We start from the raw sequence: 24,621 nt of genomic DNA, 5'->3' as shown, positions 1-24,621 counted from the left end.
CTTAATCCTTTGGCTAAACATATTTCCATGCAACCTGGACACAACTTTGAGTTCAAGGTATTACAATTGGCACATATGAACAAGAAGGGGGGAGATTTTAATAACAAACTTGAAACTGCAGAGACTAAATGGATTGTTAGACTGCAGGCAGATAAACAGCTGGGCATTAATGCTGCTGTACCTTTAAAACCCATTTTTAAAAAATGAAGCATGCATCAGTAACTAATATAGGCCTTTTATTGGTTGTTTTATATGTGTTTTACTATATAATTGAATTTAGAAGTTTTAATTTGATATATCTGATGAAGCACAACCTTGTGTGAAAGCAATTATCCTGTGTACTGCGGTGGTGGTGCTGCAGTAGTGTTGTCGCCTTATAGAAAGACGTTGTCCTGTTCGATTCTCAGCTAGAGCGTCTTCTGTGTGGAGACATGCGTGAATGGGCGTACTTTTGTTGAAGGTCGTGCATGAGAGCTGGTAACTCGGCACGTAAAAAAAAATCTACTGCCAATCATTAGCGGACTGGAGTTCTGCTGTGGCGACCCCTAACCGGGAAAAGCCGAAAGACACAGACAAACAAACTTTGAATAAAAGTTTTTTATGATAACAGCTTTGGTGGATGCTTGGTTTGTATATTTTTCTGCAGATTTCTTACTATAGTAGGTTCAGCGGTATCCATTTAAAGAGAGGGAAAAAATTAAATAGAAGCAAAACAGTATCAAAGTAAATAACTGCAACACCAGCATTCCTTTTAACTGGTGGTATTGCACTTATTTACTTTGGTATTGTTTTGCTTCTATTTTATTTTTTTCTCCCTCTCTTTAGACATGATTTTTCATAAACATGAATGGTCATGTATTTAGGAGCTCTCATTGGCTCCTGTCCTTAGGGACAGTTATTTGATTGGTTTGCATACTGCAACGGTGATTGGCTGTAATTACAGAATGCAAGCCAATCAAAAACTGTGTAGCACAGCCAATGCTGTTTAATGCAGAACATTGGAATAGTTATTTGATTGTTTTGTATAACGCAATGCCGATTGGCAGTAATTGCAGTATACAGACCAATCAAAAGTTGTGTAGTGGAGCCAAAGATATTCAATGCGGAACAGTGGAATAGTGGGTTCAAATGTGGAGCATTCTTTATAATCTGGAGCACTTGGCTGCTCAGGGTGAGTGTAGAACAACTGTTTTGCATGTTGAGTCCACATAAATGTCTTACTAAAATTATAGTAGGCATAAACAACATGTCCTACATGGACTGACTCAAACCCCAGTCACTATATACTGTATCCTACAGGCTGCTAAGAGGTGACCTGTGTCTGGCATACAAGGCATCTTCTGACCCATGACTAATTGATGCACATCAGCAAGTCAAATGGCATGAGAAACACTCTTGGTCTAGGGATCTAAACTTCTTCTGTAACATCAAAAACAATAATCCCAAAGACAAAACTTCACAAACTAAATGTGGAATGGCAGCACACATAGACCAGAATTAAGTGTTTTCATTCTTCTTTAATGGTATATACAGAATTTCATCAGAAATAGTAACAAAAAAACTTTTAAAATTTGTGCTTAAAATTCATGTGTTGTTCAGAACCAATGAAAATCAAGGACCAATTTGTGAATGAAAAATTAAAAAAATTTCAATTAAATAATTTAATTCTGGTTTGTGATAACCAATAATGTTTCATCCCAACGTTAAAGCACTGAATTAAAAAAAAATTCTGCAACATCAACAGAACAGTTTGGAGGGATAGTTATATCTTGCAGAGAATACCACTGCTGTGGAACAAACTCCCCATCCACATAAAACAAAGTTCATCCCTGTCCATATTCAAGTGAAACTTAGGTCTATGGATGGGAAATAGAAAATTTACACCAGGGCTTCCCCCTATAGTACTAATGGATGCAGGCAGCTATTAAATTCTTTGTCATACACATAGGTCCCCTCAAATTATCTATGGTATGATCCCAGTTATAATCATGAGGGGAAATGCATAATTATCAACCATGGGATGGGTAGGGCCAATCTACACCAAATGGGATAGGTTACTTCAAGCACAAAAAGGGAAACTGGCTAGATGGCCTGTAAGGGCAGCTAGCCGAGTACTTACCTATGAAACTAAGAACCTACATGTAGCATAGTGCTAGTTCTCATGTTGAGGAGTACTGCCCTACTGCCCCATGAATTTAATATTATATAACTTAGTCACCCCATTTGTAGAATAACAGGTGTGTTGTATCTTTAAGAAACATTTCCATGATCTGTGTGTGCATGTAAATACCAAGCGTGTATTTGCTTCAGTGCCATTTTGAAGGTGCAGCCAGAATGTTAACATCCATGTGCATGATAGCTAGTTTGTTTATAAGTTACGTTACTTAACCTCATTTATGATGTGTTTGCATACAATAAAGCTGCTTGAACAAGAACCCACAATGCGTGCTTGTTTTATCCTGACCTGGCGAGTGACATGGTGTTGGAACTGAGATCACAAAGACTATTCTTCAGAGCCATGAGGTGCAGAGGTAATGGTGAAGGCAAACTAAAAGAACCAAGAGCAAAAAAGGGCCAGAAACAAGTCAAAGGTAAAGAGAGCACACACAAATGATTTATTTATTTAAAGATGTTAAAAAGGAGCTTTACAAGGGCACAAAACCGATTGTTACGCAAATTAATACCACAGAAATGTTTATTAAGCAAACGAGAAGCAAAAAAGAGAACATTAATCAGATGAAATATTTGAAACCAAGTTATTTGATAAAACGAGCATTAGAAAAGTACATAAATGGTTCAGCATTACCTCAGAATTGTAAAACAAGCATTTTTAAAGGAAGATGAGCATGTTTAGAGTTAAACCAAGCACAAGAAACTATAATGGGCATGAAAAGAGATTAAATTAGCAAAACAAATATAGCAAAAGGGCATAAAAGACACATTAACTGATTCAGTGAGTGAAATGACTATAATAGAAAGGGCAGAAACAGGCTCATTGTGTATAAATAAAGCAAAGGCAACTGCATGTGCTTTGGGCGAATTACTGCATTTGGTACAAATTACAACTTCGCCTTGACTGAAGCCTTGAGTAGCATAACTAGAATTGTTTGAAGTATCTCTGTGTGTGCAAAAGTGCTTACAGTGTGTGCTTATTTCTGTGCATTAATTCTGAAGAGATTGTTGTGTGCAAAGTGCAACTATTTCATGAAGTGCAGTCAAGTGTAGCCATTTCAAAAAGTTTCTTGTACCTGGGTGTGTCTATTCACAGAGTGCCACCATCACAGAGTGTCTCTCATACTATACAGAGTTGTTTGGCAAAGTGCAGCCATTTTAGGGAACTTCTAGTGTGTTGTGTGCTCTTTATTCACAAACTGCAGTTATTTTCAGGCATTTCTCACTCTGCGCTTCTCTTTCCCAATACATTTGCAAATTGCAATTACTTTGAAACAGTTTATTCGCAAAGTGCCATTACTTCAAAACAGTTTATTCGTAAAGTCCCATTGCTTTGAGATAATATATTCACAAAGTGCAGTTACTTTGAATTGTTTCTTGTCCTCAGCTTCTATTGCTCAGTTCCTTCACACTGTGCAGTTGTTCAAAATGTTTCTTAAAATTTTGATAAATGGCTTTGGCATTAAAGCGATTACAAGATAAAGGCTTGTACAGTAAAATGATGATAAATGACTTTAGCATTATTGCCTTTACAAGATAAATGGCTAGTATAGTAAAATAATTTCAAGGCAAGTAGTTTTACAGAAAAGAGATTTCAAAGCGTTGCAGTGCCCAGGAAACTTATTTCATAAAATTCAGTTATACAATGGCTCGTTGTATTGTTACAAGTACTGGCATAATTTTAAGCACATGCAATTCAGTTATATAAAGGCTTGTTATGTTGTTATAAGTACTGGTATAAATTTCAAGCACATATTTACATGTATGTACAAGTGTGTATGAATGTGCATATTTGCAAGACATTTCACTGAGATATGTCAATATGGCAGATGGATTTTGCATGCCACAGCCACTTGTGTTTGATTAGAATATTGCAGAGAATTGAAGAATATTTGAGCAAGAATATGATATATTTATACAAGCAGCTTATTCTGATAAAGATGCATGTACCAGGGCATTCATTTTGCTGAACCTGGCAGGGTCAGAGGCCACTGAAAGAGAGCGTTCATTTGTCTATGAAACAGCAGTGTATGAAGGTGAAGGAGAAACTTGTGTTGTTGTGCAGACTGAATCAAGGGAAGACCCTGAGTGTTTAAAGCACAAATTCAGAGAAATGTGTAACCCCCAGACTAATGTTACACTGAAGAGGCATTTGTTTTACATGAGAGATCAAAAGCAAGGGAAACTTTTGCAGCTTATATTACTGACCTGAGAAACAAAGCTAAAATGTGTAGGTTTGGTGATTTAAGGGATGAATTGATAAAGGACAGACTCATGTGTAATATTAATAATGCTGCTGTGAGAAAGATTTTGCTTCATGACAGCAATTTATCACTGAGTAAAGCCACTGAGATTTGTCAGATTCATGAAGTTACAGAAGGTCACACAAATATGCTTACTATTTAGGTTGTGCTTTATGATAAGAGCATGGTTTCAGTTGGCTCCAGAGGTCATGTAGACAGCATGCAACATGTGACAGGCAAAAGCAGGCCTAAGTACATGGCAGCAGCAGCCCCTGCAGGACATCCAGGTAAAACCCGTAGTCTTCTAATACATTCCAAGAACAGTTCAGTTAAAGGAGCATTCTCAGTGCAAAACCAAGAGTAGCTAGTGCAAAACAGATGTTGCTCAGTACAGCATAAGAGTGAATCAGCAAAACCCAAATCAAGCTTTATTGTCAACTGTCACAACTGTGGTGTCAGCCATGAGTCCAGAAGAGAAAAGTGCATGGCATTTGGTCAGCAATATTATAAGTGGAAGAAACTGAACCATTTTCAAAGATGTTGTAAATCAAGTAAGCCTCACACAGTTGGATGGTTTGTCAGTGATTGGTGAAAAGATTGATGCAGTAGATTTATTGACAAGAAATGAAGTGTTTTGTACTGTCTAGATCAATGGTAAATCCACCAAGCTTAAAGTAGACACTGGTTCAAAGTGTAATGCCATGTCTGCAGATACTTTTGCAAAGGTCAGAGCTGGTGATCAACTAAATATGACTAGTTGTGTGAAACTTGTTGCTTATGGAGGAGAAGAAATTCAGACAGAAGGCTCAGTAGTGCTTTCATGTTATGTGGCTAAGAACTGTTATACTATATTGTTCTATGTGGCTTGAAGACCTGTGCAGTCATTATTCGGTCTCAGAGACAGTTTGAAAATGAAACTGCTTTCTTTTACCAAAGAAGTTCATCAGATAAGCACATGTTCTAGTTCCAGCTTCACCAATACAATTTTTTCAGAGTATTCTGATGTTTTCAAGGATAGATTGGGCAAACTTCCAGTTGTGTACACCATGAAATTAGACTCAGAAATCAGTCCAGTGGTCAGACCAGCAGTAATAGTTCTGATAGCTATGCAGCATAAGGTCAAAGATCATTTGTACAAAATGGTGCAACTAAGTGTAATTTATCCAGTACAGAACCTACCGAATGGGTGTTGTCCATGGTAGCAGATCATAAAAAAGGCTCAGATGAAATCAGAATATGTATTGACCCAAGAGATTTGAACAAAGCATTGAAGAGAACCCATCATCCCATGCATACAGTCGAAGAGGTTGCAGCCTTGATACCGAATGCCACTGTTTTTTTCTGTCTTAGATGCAAAGAGTTTATTTTGGCAAGTAATGCTTTATAGCAAATCTTCACTACTGACTACATTCAGTACCCCATTTGGAAGATATAGATCCCTTAGAATGGCATTTGGAATAAATTCTGCAAGTGAAGTCTTTCAGTGTGCAATGGAGCAAATTTTTTTGGGTTATCCATGTGCCATGATAGTAGATGATATATTGGTCAGAGGCAATGGTGAGATAGAGCATGACAGAAATCTTGAGAGTTCTAGACAGAGCATGTGAAGTGAACTTAAAGCTCAATCTTCTGAAGTGCAAATTCAGACTAACAGAAGTTACATACGTAGGTCATTTGTTTACAAGTATGGGCTTGAGGCCAGACTCGTCCAAGCAAGCAGCCATTCCTGAAATGCCAGCACCAGATAATGTGCAAGCTCTACGGCATTTACTTGGTATGGTTAATTGCAAGTTTATCCCAGACTTCAGTGAGTTGGCAGTGCCTTTGAGAGAGCTCACACATAAAAATGTTACTTGGTCATGGCTAGACCAGCACCAGAGAGCATTTGGAGTTCTTAAGCAGAATATTGCTACCCTCCCCCAACATTAAGATGCAATGATGTCAACAACACAGTAACTTTTTCCAGTGATGCTTCAAAAGTTGGTTTAGGTCCAGTTATTCTTCAAGAAGGCAAGCCAGTAGCCTACGCATCTATAACACTTACCCAGATTGAGATGCAATATGCTCAAATTGAGAAAGAACTTTTGGCAATAGTGTTTGAATGTTCTAAGTTTCATGTTTATATCTATGACAGAGAAATCTAGATTGAAACTGATCATCAACCTTTAGTTACTATTTTAAAGAAGTCTATGCATTTAGCTCCAGTGAGATTACAAAGAATGATGCTGAAATTGCAATAAAATGGTCTGTATGAAAGGCAAACTTCATCTGTTTGATACCTTATCCAGAGCACCAAGAAATACAATGGAACAGCTTCACACAGAGAATTTTGACTTTGATGTCATGGAAGTGCATAATTTTTCTACCACAAGACTTGAAGAGCTAAGAGATCATACAATGACTGATCCAGTTTTCAGAAGCTCAATTACTATATTAATGTTGGATGGCTGTCAAAGCAATCCAGTGTACTACCAGAAGTGCAATCTTACTTTCCTTACAGAGATGAGTTGCTAATGGAAGATGGCATTATTTTCAAAGGTCCTAAATTTGTTGTTCCTGCTTCCTTACAACAAGAATATATCCATATTTTGCATCATGGTCACCTGGGTTACGAATCTACTAAGAGATGAGCAAGAGGACTAGTATTTTGGCCTTTTTTAGTGAAAGACATTGATAGAGTACTTTCTTCCTGTTCAGTATGTAATAGTGTTAAATCGCATTTGCAAAGAGAGCCACTTCAGCTAAGTCAAATTCCTGATCTACTAACATATTTGAGTGGAAAAATCAACATTACTTAGTACTGGTAGACTCTTATTCAAATTGGTTTGAGATCAATCTACTACCTAATTTAACTTCTTCTACAGTCATTACTAAGTTGAAGCACCATTTCTCAGTCCATGGCAGTCAACAGAAATTAATCTCTGACAATGGTACGCAATTCACCAGTCAATTGTTTCAGAAATTTGACAGAGAATGGGACTTCATACATGTTACTAATAGTCCAGAGTATCCACAATTGAATGGACTAGCTGAACGTGCAGTACAGGTTGCAAAGCAATTACCTGAAAAGTCAAAGCATGATAATACTGATTTTTTTTTAATTTACTCAATCTCAGAAACATACCCCGTGATGATATACTTGGCTCAGCTGCTCAGAGATATCTATCTAGGCAAACCAGAGCAAAATTGTCTATCAGTTCTAGTTTATTGATGCCTAAAGCTAAGAACAACCAAGCCATCAAAGCCCAGTTATCTAGAAAGCCTTCTTTACAAAACTCCAACTATGACAAGTCAAGCAGATTTCTTTGTCCATTGAAAAAATGAAAGGCAGTGATACAAACAGCGAAAGGTTTTGACCGGATAGGTCAAGTAATGAGTATTTGTGCAGAGCCAAGATTCTATTTTGTTAAATCCGAGGGTGTGGAGTACAAGAGAAATTGTAGGCATCTTCTTCCTGTAGCAGAGCCGATATCGCAGCATCATACCTGGTTGTAAAGACTCTAACTCTCAGAGCAATCCAGATGATATTCCTGTTCCAGAATGTGTCTTGTTTCCTGATACTGTTCCGGCAGATGATTCCAGTGTTCCTAAGATTGAACAGTCAGCAGAGACAATCCCAGTTCCATATCCCAGATTTTATGTCACAGGATATGGTCGCATTTCAAAGCCTAGTGTGAAATACACAGCAACTTGGATGTTCATAAGGTAAACACCTAAACCATCACGCCATCCTCCCACCCCTTGTACATGTACACATGTACATGTAAACTACATGTAGTTGTATATATGTATCTAGCTTTCTATAATTGTACAATGGAAATCATTCCTGTGTAAACTGCATATTCATTACTACCAGTAACAATGTCTAACTCATTTTCTCAAAGAGGGTGGGTATAGAATAACAGGCATGTTGTACCTTCAAGAAGCATTTCCAAGATCTATGTGTGCATATAAATATCAAGCACATGTTAGCTTCAGTGGCCATTTGTAAGGTGCAACCAGAATGTTAACATCCATGTGCATGAATGCTAGTTTGTTTATAAGTTAAAGTTACTTAACCTCGTTTATGATTTTGTATTTGCATACAATAAAGCTGCATGAACAAGAACTCACAATGTTTGCTTGTTTTATCCTGACCTGGCGAGCGACGCATCACACCCTTGTAGCCTGCCCATAAAGGACCTAACATCATGAATATGCACTTTCCCTTTTTCTCTGTAGCCAGTTTGGTGGATATAGGTATGTTGTGAAAATGTAACAATTGTCAAATGTTCACTGACAACCATTTGATCCTCAAATAAACATATACAATATGCAAGAGATGTATATACACAATGTCTTTGGAGGAAAAAATCTTGTATACAATTACTCATAATAATAATCTGGCTGTCAGAAAACTCACACTACACCTACCACACAAACTAATCACCCCACACATATACCTACTTATGCTGATGCTCTTAAATGCAATTTTCCCAACCCCCAAATACCTCTCAAACATTCCACTTGCAAAAATTATCCTCAAAAACCTGAAAGCCCTCAATAGAAACAACACCTAATGCTGCATATACAGCCACACCTAGTCAGTCCCCAACTACCAAGCCCATAAGGCAAGTCAACACACAACCCAATGCCCTATTCACAGGAGACTCCATTGTATGACATACTGATGACCGGGTCACCAAACTGAACAAGGAGAAAATAATGGTTAGTTGCTTATCAGGGGCCAGAATCTGCAAAGTTGTGCATGTACTCATGTTACTGCTCCACAGGTACTAGTATAATTCAGTCATAGTCCATGTAAGTATAACTGACCTGAGACATACCTCCCTAGACTACATGAAGAAAGTGCACTGAAAACCAACAAAGAACTGGCAGCAATGCACACACCAAACTCATTAAAACCAAAGTGTGCTGAAGGACATGGGATGAAATCAAGAAGATGTAAAAATAAAAGTTTAATGTTTTAAACACTACACATAACTTATTTAACACCCAGATATTAAAAAATAACAGCGTTTTCATCTAGCCTTCTTCAGAACTATTGTACCAACACCAAATGTTAATTAAATATTTTCCACAGTAAATAAATATTTTAATAATTAATTGATCGGCCAATCCAAAAAAAAAATCAGTCAATTAAAAAATAAATAAAAATATTAACATCACACCTAAATTGAAAATAAGCAAAAGAAATACATACATCATATTATAAAAAGGGAAAAACAGTACATTAAAAACACAGTTGTATATAGACATTATAGACATTGCATTAATGTTTTAAACAATATTATCCTGTTACCTAAAAAAACTACATGTACTATATTAAAGTGCAAATCATTTAATAAATATCTGAATGCTTATGAGAGTTTTAAAAGACAAGTGAAAATATGTTTCCAAATACCACATCTCAGTATCAGCAATTTTTTATAAAAATCTGTCTATAACTTAGCTGCCCTTAATATCTGGGGGTGGGGGTAGTAACATTTAATCTAATTTGTGTATACACATTGTGTTAATGTATTAAACAATATTATCCTGGTATCTAAAAAACTATATATACTGTACTAATGTACAAATCTTTTAATACATAGATTGCAAACTTGCGCCTGTATTTTTGACTTGTTCAAATATTTTGCTGGATTCCTGGGACTTTTTGGGATGCTTGACTAGTGATCTATTGAGAGAGAACCTTATATTCCTCACTATTGGCATAGTTGTTTTGTTTAGCTATATCCCAAAACTAAGGGATGAGAGGTGTTCCAGGATAATCTAAGTAAATGTACTTTTTAGAGAATTTTGATGTAAATTTTATAACAGCACTTGATGGAATTAGTGTTGAATAATAATTTCATTTATTTTGAAGGGTGGGTTATATAAATAGATTTCAGGTGTAGCAATGGGGACAATCTGTGCCCCTACATATGCTAATTTAGTGCTAAAGACTTGGGAATCCACTTATGTGTTTACAAATGAAATTTTTAAATTTTGCAAATTATATTTACAATATTTATATTTTATTGATTTTTTAATAGATACTACTAAGTTTTTAAATTTTAATTATCAATGTAGTAAGGAGACTATAAATTCCTTCGATATTACAATAATTTTAGATGACAAAGAATTTGTGTCAAAAATTTACAGGAAACCCACTTTTAGTAACACCTATTTACATTTTAATAGTTGCCATCCTTTTACATAAAAAAAATTATAGTTAAAGGACAATGTACAAGGGTTGCACAAACAGGTTCTAAAAACCATACTTTAATTAGTGAAATGGAAAAACTTTGTGAAATTTCTTTTGATTAGGGGTTACCCTAAAAGTTTATAGTTCTGTGTTCAGCCATCGAATGGAAAAAGCATTGAACAGCATGTCTCCATCGAACATGTTGTTCATCGAGCCATTTGAGTAAGATTGCTTTACTGTAGGGGTCAGGAAATTTGCCTTTTCCCCAATGTAGTGCAATCTCAGAGTTGGTATATATAATTGCCAGTGGGTGTGGAGGGCTGTGGAATTTTACTGAACAGCATTTTTGATGTAATTCCATTCAGTGTTTTTTTTTTCCATTCAATGGCAGAACATAGACCCAAAGTTTAGTTGATAATACTGTTTCTGAAGTAACTCAAGGATGGGGTACCAAATATAAACCCCTGTTGGGAGTGGTGTAGTCACTATGGTGACCAAGAAAGCCAACAAAGTAGGTGGGCTTAATAACTATAAATGAGCATTAGTTTTAAAATATTCCAACAAAACAAAATATGTTGAAAATATAGTTAAGAGAAATTGGAATATATGAAATGTAAATGAATCTTTGGCAATTATTGTAGGAGTAGAACCACACTTTATATATAAAACCTCCAGCAACGTTAAGTCTCCTTTAGAGAAGAATACAAGAGGTCTGAATAGGGGTATGGAAGTTAACAAGGGAATGACCGGATGAGGAAGGTGTGGCTTTTGTAGTGATATCCTTGTGGGTACTAAAACCCAAGTTGGTCACAATAATGAAATTACGATTAAGTTGAGGCATGGGAATTGTATTTCTCAAAGTGTAGTGTATATAGCTAAATGTTCATCCTGTACAGCTTTATACATCAGCAAAACTGAAAGAAAACTAACAAAAGAATATACGAGCACAAATATGATATAAAACATCAGAACATAACAATGCTTTATACAAGCACACATTATTATGTAAAAATTTTGTTAATTTCAAATTTGCTCTTTTAGATACAGTAGAGATTAATTTCAAGGGGTTGGTGGGAAACTAAGCAGGAGTATAGAGAACTTCATTGACAATTGAGATTAAATGCCACTACCATTTTCCCAAGTGTATCAAAGAAAATGTCTCCATCAAAACTATTTTAAAGTTAAGAGTAGCTAAGTTATACACAGATTTTTTTTAAAAATGCTGATACTGAGATGTGGTATTTGAAAACATATTTTTACTACTCTTTCAAAGCTGTGATACACATTCAGATCATTATTAAATGATTTGTACTGTAGTTTTTTTAAGTAGCAGGATAATATTGGTTAAAACAATGCAATGTCCATATACTTTTTTTCAATAGGTTTCATAATTGTTTACTAGGCTAATGGCCAGAAGGGCCTTTTTAAGCCTAGCCATGCATCAAAAATCTCTAACAAGTTTTAGTACCCTTGATAAATGTAATCAGGGGCTTGGGAATTGTATTTATTTATTGCATTTGTTTACCGGGAAAGACCACTGGGCCTAAAATGAGCCTATTTTCAGTGGAGGCCAGGAGAGAAAAGCTCCGACAAGAACATAGATACAGACAATATTAAACATTAATTGGTACAAAAGTAGATACAGTGTTACAGATAGTGATTACAGTAATATATACAAAATATATACATAAAACCAAATATTTTGTTGGTTGCTAGATGAATTCAATCAGAGAGGTATAAACAGAGATATATTAATCAGCATTATTGTACCAGTATCAACGACTGATAAAAAATAATAATCATGGAGAAAAATATCATCAGTCAGCAGTAGCAAAAAGCACAGGAGTTTGGTTATCATAGAAGGAGAAGGAGGAGGTTTGGTTATAGAGCAGGTACATAGCCAGGAAGAGTTGAGATGATTTTTCAGTATTTGTTTGAAGGTGGTGGTGAAAATGCCATACCTACCTGGCAGTGGGAATACCACGATCAAGAAGGTGGTTTCCTCAGGGCAAGGCTCTTCCATTGCATATTTCATTTGGGTTGACCCCTGTGATTTCCCCAAATGTGGGAAACTCAACTGCATAATTTATGGTAGTGGGGTGGTGGTGGAAATGAAACATTTAGAAGCAGGGACCTGGGAGCCGAACCATTCATAGGCTACCTGTGTCCATTAGAGACAAAGGTGCCAAACCAGGGATGAATTTCTTGTTCCCAATACAATTGTCCAAGTAACACTTGAATTGGGTTTTGGAGGAAATCTGCTTTACATGGATGAGGAGCCTGTTCCATGTGACTGTTTTCTCCTTTTTTATAATACAATCTATGTATTTCTTTCATTTATTTTACATCACAGGTGTGAGGTTAATGTTTTTATTTATTGGTTTTTCATTGAGTGATTTTTTCGATTGGTTTATCAATTAATTATTTACATATTTAATTACTGTGGAAAGTATTTAATTAAGGTTTGGTGCTGGCACAATAGTTCTAAAGAAGTCTGGAGTGTTAGACAAAAATGTTATTAAACCTCGCTCTCCATAAGTCCACCAAGTATTCAGAGCACTGTGTCTGGACAATTCCCATCAGTTTCCCCTTCAAGCCTGGTCAACATGGGCTTACTGAGACAGCGTAGCAACTGCCTCATGTTCACGGACAGTCCCCTTCTCCTAGTATATAATTCTTCTACTTCTGAGAGATGCATCTACATCAGTAAGCTGAATCCATGCTCTCTCACATCACAATCAGTACTCCTGGCAAAGAGGAGATTGCCAGCACAAACACCATACCACCCACATCACAGAGTCACACACACAGACACACACACACACACACACACACACACACACACACACACACACACTTACGCAGGGGTCCTCAACAAAAACTTACCTAAACAACAGAGACCCCCAAAGCACACTCACAAACATTCCACACACAACACCAATCACATCACACACAGTAGTCAACACACCAGTGTCTCACAAACACAGCCCATTAGGCATAACAATAAACCAAACATACTAGTCATTGGCATCTCAATAGTGAGACACACTGATGTCCCCCTTACCAGGCTCAACAGGCAGAAGGTCATGGCCAGCTGTTTGTCAGGTGCTAGAATCTACCATATCATGCATGCACTGAGGTCTCTCCACAACTGGTACAAGTATGACTCTGTCACTGTCCATGTTAGTGTGAATGACTTGAGATGTACCTCCCTTGACTATATAAAGAGACACATGATTGAGCTCTTGGAGTATGTTCTCCAGGCAGGTATGACCCTAGCCCTAAGCAGCAACTTACATTCACCAAGAATGATACCACAATACCAACAAAAAATGATTGACTTCAACAATTGGATTAGTTTCTGGTGTCTTTCCAAGGGGATCCAGTATCTGCCTGCTTGGGATGACATGGTTGACAGGCCTCGATGCTTTGCCAGAGATGGCCTCCACCTGTCACTCCTGGGGTAACGGATCTTGGCAGAGGCTCTTGCCTCCTCCATTGTGCCTTTTTTAGGCTATGTCCCAAACACAAATCTTCCAACATAAAAGATCTGTCAAAAAGCAAATTGAAGGTCATGATGTTCAATGTTAGGAACCTTAATCTGAAAATGCACTCAATGGAAGCTCTCCTCACACTGGAAGATGCAGATGTCTGTGCAGTCATGGAAACTTGGTTCAGGGCTGCGGAGATCATCCCTGTCTTACCAGGCTATACCTCATTCCACACTTTCTGACCCCAAAATGAGGTTGGAAAGACTAATGGTGGTGGTGTCTCTATCTTCATTAAGAAAAGACACACCTCCAGACTAGTTTACCATCATGATGTACTGGAATTACTTCAGGTACAACTGACAGTTGGTAAGACACTCATCCAAGTTATAGCCATCTATAGACCCTGCTCCATGTCTCAGTACACCCACTCCTCTTACCTAGATCTACTTGACTCCATCAAGGTACCCACTAACAAGAAACACAAAAGTCCTTTGCAATGAATTTTGAAATTTTGAAATTTGAAAGTCCGGTAGCTGCTCATTTTTTGTCTGAACATGAAGAATCATCCAGCAGTTTGTTTTTTAGTGTTTTGGCATGACCATCAGCTAACAATGGTAATTTTAAAAGGGCTCTAAACAAACTTGAATGTAGGATGATTATTAATTTTCACACATTGTTTTCTAATGGTATGAATATGGATAGTAATATTACCCTTTAAGTGTAATTATAGTAATACTGATGGATATATTTAAAAAAAAAATCCATTTTGGGGTAGATATTGGGGGAATGTATTAATGTATTTGTATTAATGTGTTTTTTACATAAAAGACAAGTTGTAATGAAGTTCCCTTTAAGATGTTTGTACACATTTTGCAATGATGATATTTATTTGATTAATTAAAGTGGTTAAGTGATTGTTTAAATGGGGTACTTGATGTATAAAAGGAAGTTATTTCATTGATGTAATTATTCCTTGAAGGTGAAAGGCCGAGGTACCAGAAGCTGTAATAAAGGATATTACAATTTCTTTTTTGTGTTTCTTGTGGATTTATCTTTGAGTGTTTGTACTATTTAATGGTACACCTGTCACGAATATGGGAACCAATGAACCATCGTGTACTTCTGTTGGCCTTTTGTTTGCTGATGTTATTCGTGAACATGAGCAGAGAGTGGCCAGGATGGATCCTTGGGCGTCTGGAGCTGAATGTGGACAGATTGATGTTTTTTTCAACTAAAGAGACTGATAGCTAAAGAAGTAACAGTCTTTTATGACTTGAAACTTCTTGAAAAAATATGTGTTTCTGAATATTACTCCTAGGGGCCTATGAATCGATCGTTTGCCAGCTGATGAATTTTCAGAAGAAGAAGCTGATTTACTCGCTGAGTGGAGGCAGGCTTCACTCGAATGAACGTTGACATGGTTATGAATCTTCATCAAGACGAACAGGTGAAACCGTGAGAAATTGCGGGGTGAGATTATAGAGCTACAGAATAAATTGATTTCTGAAGTGCCTTCGCAAAAATACCAAAAGCAATTTGATGAAATCAATTTAAATGTGCAGAAAGTAGAGGGGAGTGCGGTGGAGCATAAAAGAAAGAAACTTCTTAGAGATACCGGGGATTTTGTGGTATATTCCTGGCAACGTAAGGGTCACTCATTTGAACCAAAAGGAAGCAAGAATACAGTGAAGGGCTCTCGTGAGTCATCTGTTTCATCTGGAGATGCCAGCACAAGCCAGAAAAGTGTTTCTTTTGAAGATAGCAGTTCAGAGGATCCTGTGGAAGTTCAAAAAATGCTTCAAAAAGTCAGCAACCCATTCAGCAATCGCAGGAGTGGCCCAAGAGACCACGGAGGAAGTAGAGTTTCAATGACAACAACTAGAAGTAAGACCTTCCACAACCTTAATAAACTGTGTAACTGAATCGCAAACTAATAGTGTGTATTTTGGGGACTTTGTGAACTCTGACTGTGATGGGACTCTTAATCAGGGACTTAAAATTGTTAATTTATCTGGTTTGACTATATCTGCACTGGCTGAAAAGGCATTTTTGCGTGGTGCAAAGTTTGTTCTTGCTAGAATTTCTTCTCTGGCTGATATTATTCTGGATGTCAAAAGATTCTGTCAGAAATTGAACTTAAAAGTATTTTTTTAATGACAAGCAATGTTTTGAAAGGAGTAAAATGTGTAATGAGCTTGGTGATGAAGATGATGACCTTTTGAATTTAAGCATTCATGAAACTGATGCGTATTTTGAGTGCACTGAATGTGAGGATATGTTCAATAATGAAGGATGTATTGATAATTTTTCTGAATCTAGTAATACCATGGGGGGGGGGTTGTCATGGGTTATGGTTTATTGGAGTTGCCTTATTTTCCCTCTGATAGTATGTTTATGCCTCCAAAGCATTGTACTACATTTAATGTTTTTGAAAATACTGTTTGTAAAAAAGTTGAATGTGAATTCTGTGCCTTTTTAAAGAACTTTAAGTCATACAATATCAGTAAAGATGAATGGGTGGCGTTACAGGGGTTATGCTCCAATTTGGATAAAGTGGTTTTTAAATCTGCTGATAAAGGAGGTAATTGGGTAGTAATAGACAGGATATAGTATGATGAAATGGTACAGAAGATTTTGCTTGAAGAAATGTACTATAGTAAGCTACCCAATAACCCTATTAAAATGTTTTCTCAGGAATTATGTGAGATTTTGGAACATGGGTAAAGGCTTGGTTTTCTGAAACCAAAGGACATTAGGAAATTTATGGTTAAAGAACCTAAAGATCCTTTTATATATGCCATCCCTAAAATTCATAAAACTCTTGTAGACCCTTCGAGGAGGCCCATCATGTTTGGGATAGGTTCTTTTTTGGAGCATGTTAACCTCTTTTTGGATTTACATTTGAAGAAATACTTAACTATGATTCCCTCACATGTTAAGAATGCCAATGAAGTTTGCATGGATTTGTGTAACTTAGATTGGAAACAGGATTATTTCTGGGCTACAGTGGATGTGAATGCTTTATATTCTAATATTGATAAGAGATGGGGCATGGAAGCTGTAGCCAGAATGTTGGGAGAAGGACCTCGGTCATCTTTTTTGTTGGTTCTTTTAGAATTCTGTTTAACTCATAATAATTTTAAGTGGAAACATTAGTTTTTCTTACAAAGGAAAGGCACGGCAATGGGGTCAGCCTTTGTTCCTTCATATGCTGTTATATATGTGGGAGATTTTGAAAGGCAGTTTATGATGCTAAATGAGTATTTTGTGATGGTTGTGGATCTAGTAATACCTGTTGGCATATTGGCCAAACTACCAGAAGGGTTAAGGTACGAGTTTTGGAACATCTAGGTGACATTACGAGAAATAAATTTGAAAATCTGGTAGCTGCTCATTTTTTGTCTAAACATGAAGGATCATCCAGCGGTTTATATTTTAGTGTTTTGGCATGCCCATCAGCTAACAATGGTAATTTTAAAAGGGATCTAAACAAACTTGAATGTAGGATGATTATTAATTTTCACACATTGTTTCCTAATGGTATGAATATGGATAGTAATATTACCCTTTAAGTGCAATTATAGTAATATTGATGGATATATATATTTTTTAAAAATCCATTTTGAGGTAGATATCGGTGGAATGTATTAATGTATTTGTATTAATGTGTTTTTTTACATAAAAGACAAGTTGTAATGAAGTTCCATTTACGATGTTTTTACACATTTTGCAATGATGCCATTTATTTGATGAATTATTTAATTAAGTGGTTAAGTTATTGTTTAAATGGAATACTTGATGTATAAAAGGAAGTGAGTTCATTGATGTAATTATTCCTTGAAGGTGAAAGGCCGAGGTACCAGAAGCTGTAATAAAGGATATTACAATTTATTTTTTGTGTGTTTCCCTATCATGAAGGACTTTTGTGTTATTTGTGGATTTATCTTTGAGTGTTTCTTTTATTTAAATGTACCCTCTAACACCCTCATCCTTGGTGACTTCAACTACCCCACCATAGACTGGGTGAACTATTCCTGCACTAATGCACTTACACAATGATTCCTTGACTTCATCAGCTCTAATGCACTAGACCAGCTGGTCTCATCACCCACAAGGGGAGATAACATACTGGACTTGGTTCTCAACAGCATGGGTGACTGCTGCACCACTCCCATAGTATGTTCTTCCCTGGTGAAATCAGATCATTGGTCAATCTCATTCGAAGTTTCTATCCCACCCAACCCTTCCCCAGCCATAACCAGGCTACAAAAATTCTCAAAATCTGACTACAACCTCATAAGGGAGGGCATCAGCAACTTCACACCACTGCCCCCTCAGATGATGCAGACAACTATGCTGAACAGTACATCAGTGCAGTATACAAGCATGGACTCAGCCATACCCAACAGAACTAAAACCTGCTCCTCAAGGAAACACAAACCTGTCTGGTGGACATCCTCTATCAACAGCCTTTACAACAAAAGGAAGAAACTGTTGTACAAGGGTAAAAAGGAACAAATTCCAAATTAGAAAAACTCCCTCCTCCGCCTCAGCAAGCAAATTAGATCACTACTGAAAACCTCCAAAGCCAATTATGAGTTGAAACTAGCCTCTGAAACAAAGGGAAAACACAAGTGCTTCTTCAGTTATGTTAGAAACCTCTATGGCAAAGGCAAAGCTTGTTTTGAGCTAGTACTTAATGGTACCACTTAAACTGATGCTGCTGACTTAGTCAACCTGCTAGCTTATAAGTTCAGCGCAAACATCACCCCCTTATCACCCCCCAAAGGCCAAGGCGGCATCCCTGATACTTGTCCCACACCTCAAATCTCCATAGATCAAGTGTTAAAGGCCCTGTCTAAGGCAAAGAGCATAGCTTCCATGGGACCTGATAGTATCCCAGGCTGTATTCTGCACCATCTTCAGCAAGAACTAGCTTTGCCACTGAGCACCCTATTCAACCACAGCCTAATTACTGGCTTCATTCCAGCAGAGTGGAGAACTGCCATTGTCATCCCCTTGCACAAAGGTGGTGCCACTACTGACCTGGGAAACTATCACCCCATTAGCTTGACAAGTCTAATCTGTAAAGCCATGGGGCATATTATTATGGTTCTCATAAAAAAGGACATAGGCAATCTCCAAGCACTCATCCCCACTCAGTTCAGCTTTGTCAGGGGCTGATCTTCCCTACTGAACCTAGTTAACTTCTTTGAGACTGTCACTAAGGCCCTGGATGAGGGAAAGTCAGTACATACAGCTTACCTTGACCTGGCCAAGACCTTTGACACAATCCCCCACTCGGGCATCATCGAAAAGTTAACACAACTTGGTGTTAATTCCTATCTCATCAAATGGGTGGCCAACTGGCTCACAGATAGGGCCCACAAGGTCAAAATAAGTGCTGCCACCTCTGGAAACAGACCTGTCACTAACGGTGTTCCCCAGGGATCTGTCCTGGGTCCTCTACTGTTTGGCATTTACTTCTCAGAGATCCAGGCAAAGACAAAGGGCCTGTGGCTGACCAAATTTGTGGATGACTTAAGTTTGGTGCTGTCATTGACTCCCCAAATGATGTTAACATACTGCAAGAGGGTCTCATAGCTACAAATAACTGCTGCCAAAGTCATGGCCTTAAGTTAAACACAAAAAAATGTATTATCTTATCATTCAGCAAAAACATGGCCTCTACTGATTATCACATCAACGGCAACCCCCCTAAGCACACAACCTGTGGTGAGAAACTTGGGTACTTAGGTTGACAACAATCTCACATTCGACCATCACATGGTGGCGGTGGTCAGAAAAGCCTTTTACTTGGTTCATCTCATAAGTAAAGGGATTGCATCCAGAAAAAAAGAGGTTATTAACTCTCTGTACTCCTCCCTTTTTAGACCTGTAATTGAGTATAATGTCCTGTTTGGTATGTACCTCTCTGAACACCTGCACCAACTGTAAAGGCCACAGAAATACCTCACAAAGAGAATCCATGGCCTCCAACACCTGTCCTATGTGGACAGACTCAAATCACTATCACTCTACTCGGTATTATACAGATTGCTCAGAGGTGATCTGTGACTCGCCTACAAAGCAATATCAGACCGTGCCCTACTAGAGATGCTCCATATCCATAAGTTTAACTACTTGTTCATTACTTATTCGATAGACCTAAATCTAGTATGCAACATCAGCAAAACCTGATGGAGAGACAGCTTTGTACCTTGCTGACCCTCTTCAAGAGCAACCTTGATGAGTGGATGGGAAACCACAAGTTTGTCCCAGGGTTTCCACCTTCGTCCCTCTTTGGCAGGGGCTTTTTCCCTCATTGGCAGGGGTGACAGGTGCTGACTGAGACTTTTTTTCTGGGGATACACCCTTGGCTAGGCTTGTAAGAGCCCCAGGTCCATTAGCCTAGTAATCTCCTATGATCCTATGATCCTATTATTTTTAATATCATCATAGGATCATAGGAGATTACTAGGCTATTGGGCCTGAGGGCCTTATAAGCCTAGCCAAGAGTTTAGCCCATGTTTAGACAAGTCAGCACCCAGGGCATTAAAGAAGTTATGTCTAGTGTTTAAAACATTAACTTTCTTGTTTACAGCTTCTCGGTTTCTTCCCATTTCCTCCAGCAGACTTTGATTGGTTTTGGACCATATGAAGAGATACATCATAGAGCTTTTGATGTGTCACAGGCTAGTATGTGCCTAGCACTAAGCAGCATTCTACCTTCACCATGGATGATGCCACAATATGAACCAAAAATGACTGACTTTAATAACTGGCATAGTTTCTGGTGTCATTCTAAGGGGATACAATATATGTCAGTATGGGATAACATGGTTAACAAACTACATTGCCTTGCCAAAGATTGTCTAAACCTGTCCCCTGCAGGCTTTTGAATATTGGCTAAAACACATTGTACTCCCATAGAACTTTTTTCAGGCAATGACAACCATAAGGCCTTCTTTAACTTTCTCCAAAACATTAAAGGCAGCACACAGCAGTGTGCCAAACTATTGGTGAATACAGCCATGACCAGAGCACCAGAAGATATATCAAATTTTATGGGTGACAAATTACCACTCTCTCACTCCAGCTGTCACCCAGGAAATACCATCTAACAGAATTACTCTATCAGTAGGGAGCAGATCTTAGATGTTCTCTCTAAGACCAAGAATACAGCTTTGATGGGCCTCAATTATATCCCAAGATGCCTTCTAAATAACTTGAAATATGAACTATTAGAGACACTTCTGCCACTATTCAACCATGACCTCTGCACTGTCTTTGCACTATGTGAATGGAAGGCTGCTGCAATCATCCTCTTGCATAATGGTGGACTATCAATGGATCCCGCAAACTACAGACCCATTGTCTGACTAAACTCATATGCAAAACAATGAAAAGAATTATCATTAACACGATTAACAATGACATTGGAAACCTTAAGATACTGGACCCACTCCTACCTGCCTATTAAACCTGGTGGACTTCTTTGAGAAGGCCACTAAGGAAATGGATAGAAGCAAAATGGTGCTTACTGCCCACCTTGACCTAACTAGAGCATTTGATATGTTATCCCACTCGGGCATTGTAAACAAACTCATGGAATTAGGCATAAACCCCTATGCAACTCACTAGACAGACAGGGGTCTATATTAAATTCTCAAAGGCCGACAATGTCGAATCTGACATCGTCGACACGAGAATAGTGAAACTGCAGAACATCGAACAAGTAAATGGAAATCTCTGCAAGGGGAGATTTCCGTTTGAGTTGGTGTATTTAAGTAGGGGGGGTGTGGGGGGGCAGGGGGGCTTGCCCCCCTGCCTACACCGTTTAGTTTTTTTTTTTTGTTGTTTTTATTTTTTTTCCTGAACATTCGATGTTTTAACAGTTCGATCACAAAAGGTTCACCTTTAGTGATTCAAACTGTTAAATATTCGATGTTCTAATATAGACCCGACAGACAGCTAGCTCACAGATAGGACCCAGAAAGCCAGGACTCCACAAAGAGGCCAGTCAGTAGTTGCATCCCCCAGGACTCACTGCTGGTTCCGCTCCTCTTTGGCATTTATTTTTCATAAGTCAAGGCCAATGTTAAGGGCCTCTGGCTCACCAGGTTTGCAGATGATTGCAAGCTAGGAGGAATCATAGATACCCCCAAAGATACTAGCATCTTCCAGAAAGGTCTAACACAGATAAATGACTGTCACCAAAGCCACAGCTTAAAACTGAATGCCAGGAAATGCATAATAGCACTTTTGGGAAGTCAGCCACCCAGGAAAACTACCTCATAGATAAAACATCCCTAAAAGTTAACACAGTAGTCAGGAATTTAGCAAATCATGTACATAGTAACATGGCTTTCAACCAACATGTGATTGTAAGAAAATCATTCCATCTCACAGGCACAGCATCTAGGTCCAGGGAAGTCATCATGTCACTGTATTAGCCATCATCAGTCCCATCATTTTGTATAACATTCCTTTCTGTATGTACCTGACAAGGTACATGCAACAACTGGAATTTCCACAGAGGTTACTCACAGAAAGAATATGGGGAGTAAACACAATGTCCAATGCAGATTTCCTCAAAGCCCTATCATTATACTCTGCTTCCTATAGACTGCTGACAGGCAATTTATGCCTGACATAAACCACATATTTGGATACCACTCTGATGAACCGTTTGCATGTCTGCAAAAAGAACAACACCAGAACTATTAGATATAAGGATTTAAACTATGCCTGTGAGTTAAATAGGACATGCTGGAGGTACAGGTACATATATTTCAGAAAATCCCATTTTCTGGATAGGCCTCCCATCCATATGAAGGAAGGCCCTTCCTTACCTTTATTTAAATGCAACCTGGACCAGTGGATGGGAAATCAGAAATTCACCCCTAGTCTAACACCTATGTCTCTGACTAAGATAGACTCCATAAAATAACCTCTGTGGCACAAAAACTCATGGGATGCATTTTGGTTGCATGGCTAGGTTTATAAAGGCTTCAGTGGTCGTTAGCCTAGTATGCACTAATGAACCTATGTTTATAGGACTAGTCATTTATACCTTTAAGTAGATACACATAAAAGTTCTTGCCACCCTTTATTAGTACTTTATAAGTACTTAATAATTCCCAGCTTCCTAACCTAGCATAGTCATACATTATAACCCCATTGTAAATTTATGAATAGTTAAATTGTACATATTTTGTATTCCATCTTAAATTGTAATGATGGACATGATTTTGTATAGGTACTATGGTGCAGTTCCATGTGTCAAAGTATATAATCTTGATAAAATTTATTCTTACTTTTTGTGAAAATTTTTGAAAAGTTGCTGAGATCTTTTTGCATTCAAAATTCAATATTAATGTAGCACTGAAGAAATTATTCATCATCTTTCGGCTGTTCCCGTTAGGGGTCTCCACAGCGGATCATCTGTTTCCATTTCTTCCTGTCCTCTGCATCATGCTCTTTCACACCAACCGCCTGCATGTCCTCTCTCACCACATCCATAAACCTCATCTTAGGCCTTCCTCTTTTCCTCTTACCTGGCAGCTCCATCCTTAGCAGCCTTTTCCCAATATACCCAGTATCCCTCCTCAGCACATGTCCAAACCAACACAATCTCACCTCTCTTGCTTTGTCTCCAAACTGTCCAACCTGAGCTGACCCTCTAATATACTGATTCCTAATCCTGTCCATCCTAGTCACACCCAGTGCAAATCTTAACATCTTTAACTCTGCCATATCCAGCTCTGACTCCTGCCTTTTCAACAATGCTACCGTCTCCAACCCATATAACATAGCTGGTCTCACTACCCTCTTGTAGACCTTCCCTTTCACTCTTATTGGTACCCGTCTGTCACAAATCACTCCTGACACTCTTCTCCACCCATTCCACCCTGCCTGTACTCTCTTCTTCACCTCTCTTCCACACTCACCATTACTCTGAACTGTTGATCCCAAGTACTTAAACTCATCCACCTTTACCATCTCTACTCCCTGCATCCTCACCATTCCTCTACCCTCCCCCTCATTTACACACATATATTCTGTTTTAGCCCTGCTGACCTTCATTCCTCTCCTCTCCTCTCTAAAGCATATCTCCACCTCTCCAGGGTCTCCACAACCTGGTCCCTACTCTCACTACATATCACAATGTCATCTGCAAACATCATAGTCCATGGGGACTCCTGTCTAATCTCATTTGTCAACCTGTCTATCACCACTGCAAATAAGAAAGGGCTCAGAGCTGATCCTTGATGTAATCCCACCTCCACCTTAAACGTATCTGTTACTCCCACCGCAGTCCTCACCAATGTCACACTACCCTTGTACATATCCTGTACCACTCTTACATACTTCTCTGCCACTCCCGACTTCCTCATACAATACCACAACTCCTCTCTAGGCACCCTGTCATATGCTTTCTCTAAGTCCACAGACACAATGCAACTCCTTCTGACCTTCTCTGTATTAATCCAACAACACTCTCAGAGCAAATATTGCATCTCTA

General features: G+C 38.2%; 1 pseudogene; it reads left to right on the top strand.

Annotated features, from left to right (window-relative positions):
* Positions 1–12,559: 12,559 nt before the first annotated feature.
* Positions 12,560–12,740, top strand: LOC122801488 (annotated as a pseudogene).
* Positions 12,741–24,621: the final 11,881 nt, after the last annotated feature.

The sequence above is a fragment of the Protopterus annectens genome, chromosome 4.part1 (genome assembly GCF_019279795.1).
Source record: "Protopterus annectens isolate FY-2018-M chromosome 4.part1, PAN1.0, whole genome shotgun sequence".
NCBI classification, from domain to species: Eukaryota; Metazoa; Chordata; order Ceratodontiformes; family Protopteridae; genus Protopterus; species Protopterus annectens.
Note: the sequence above shows the minus strand (reverse complement) of the source record. Positions and strands in the feature narration are given on the sequence as shown.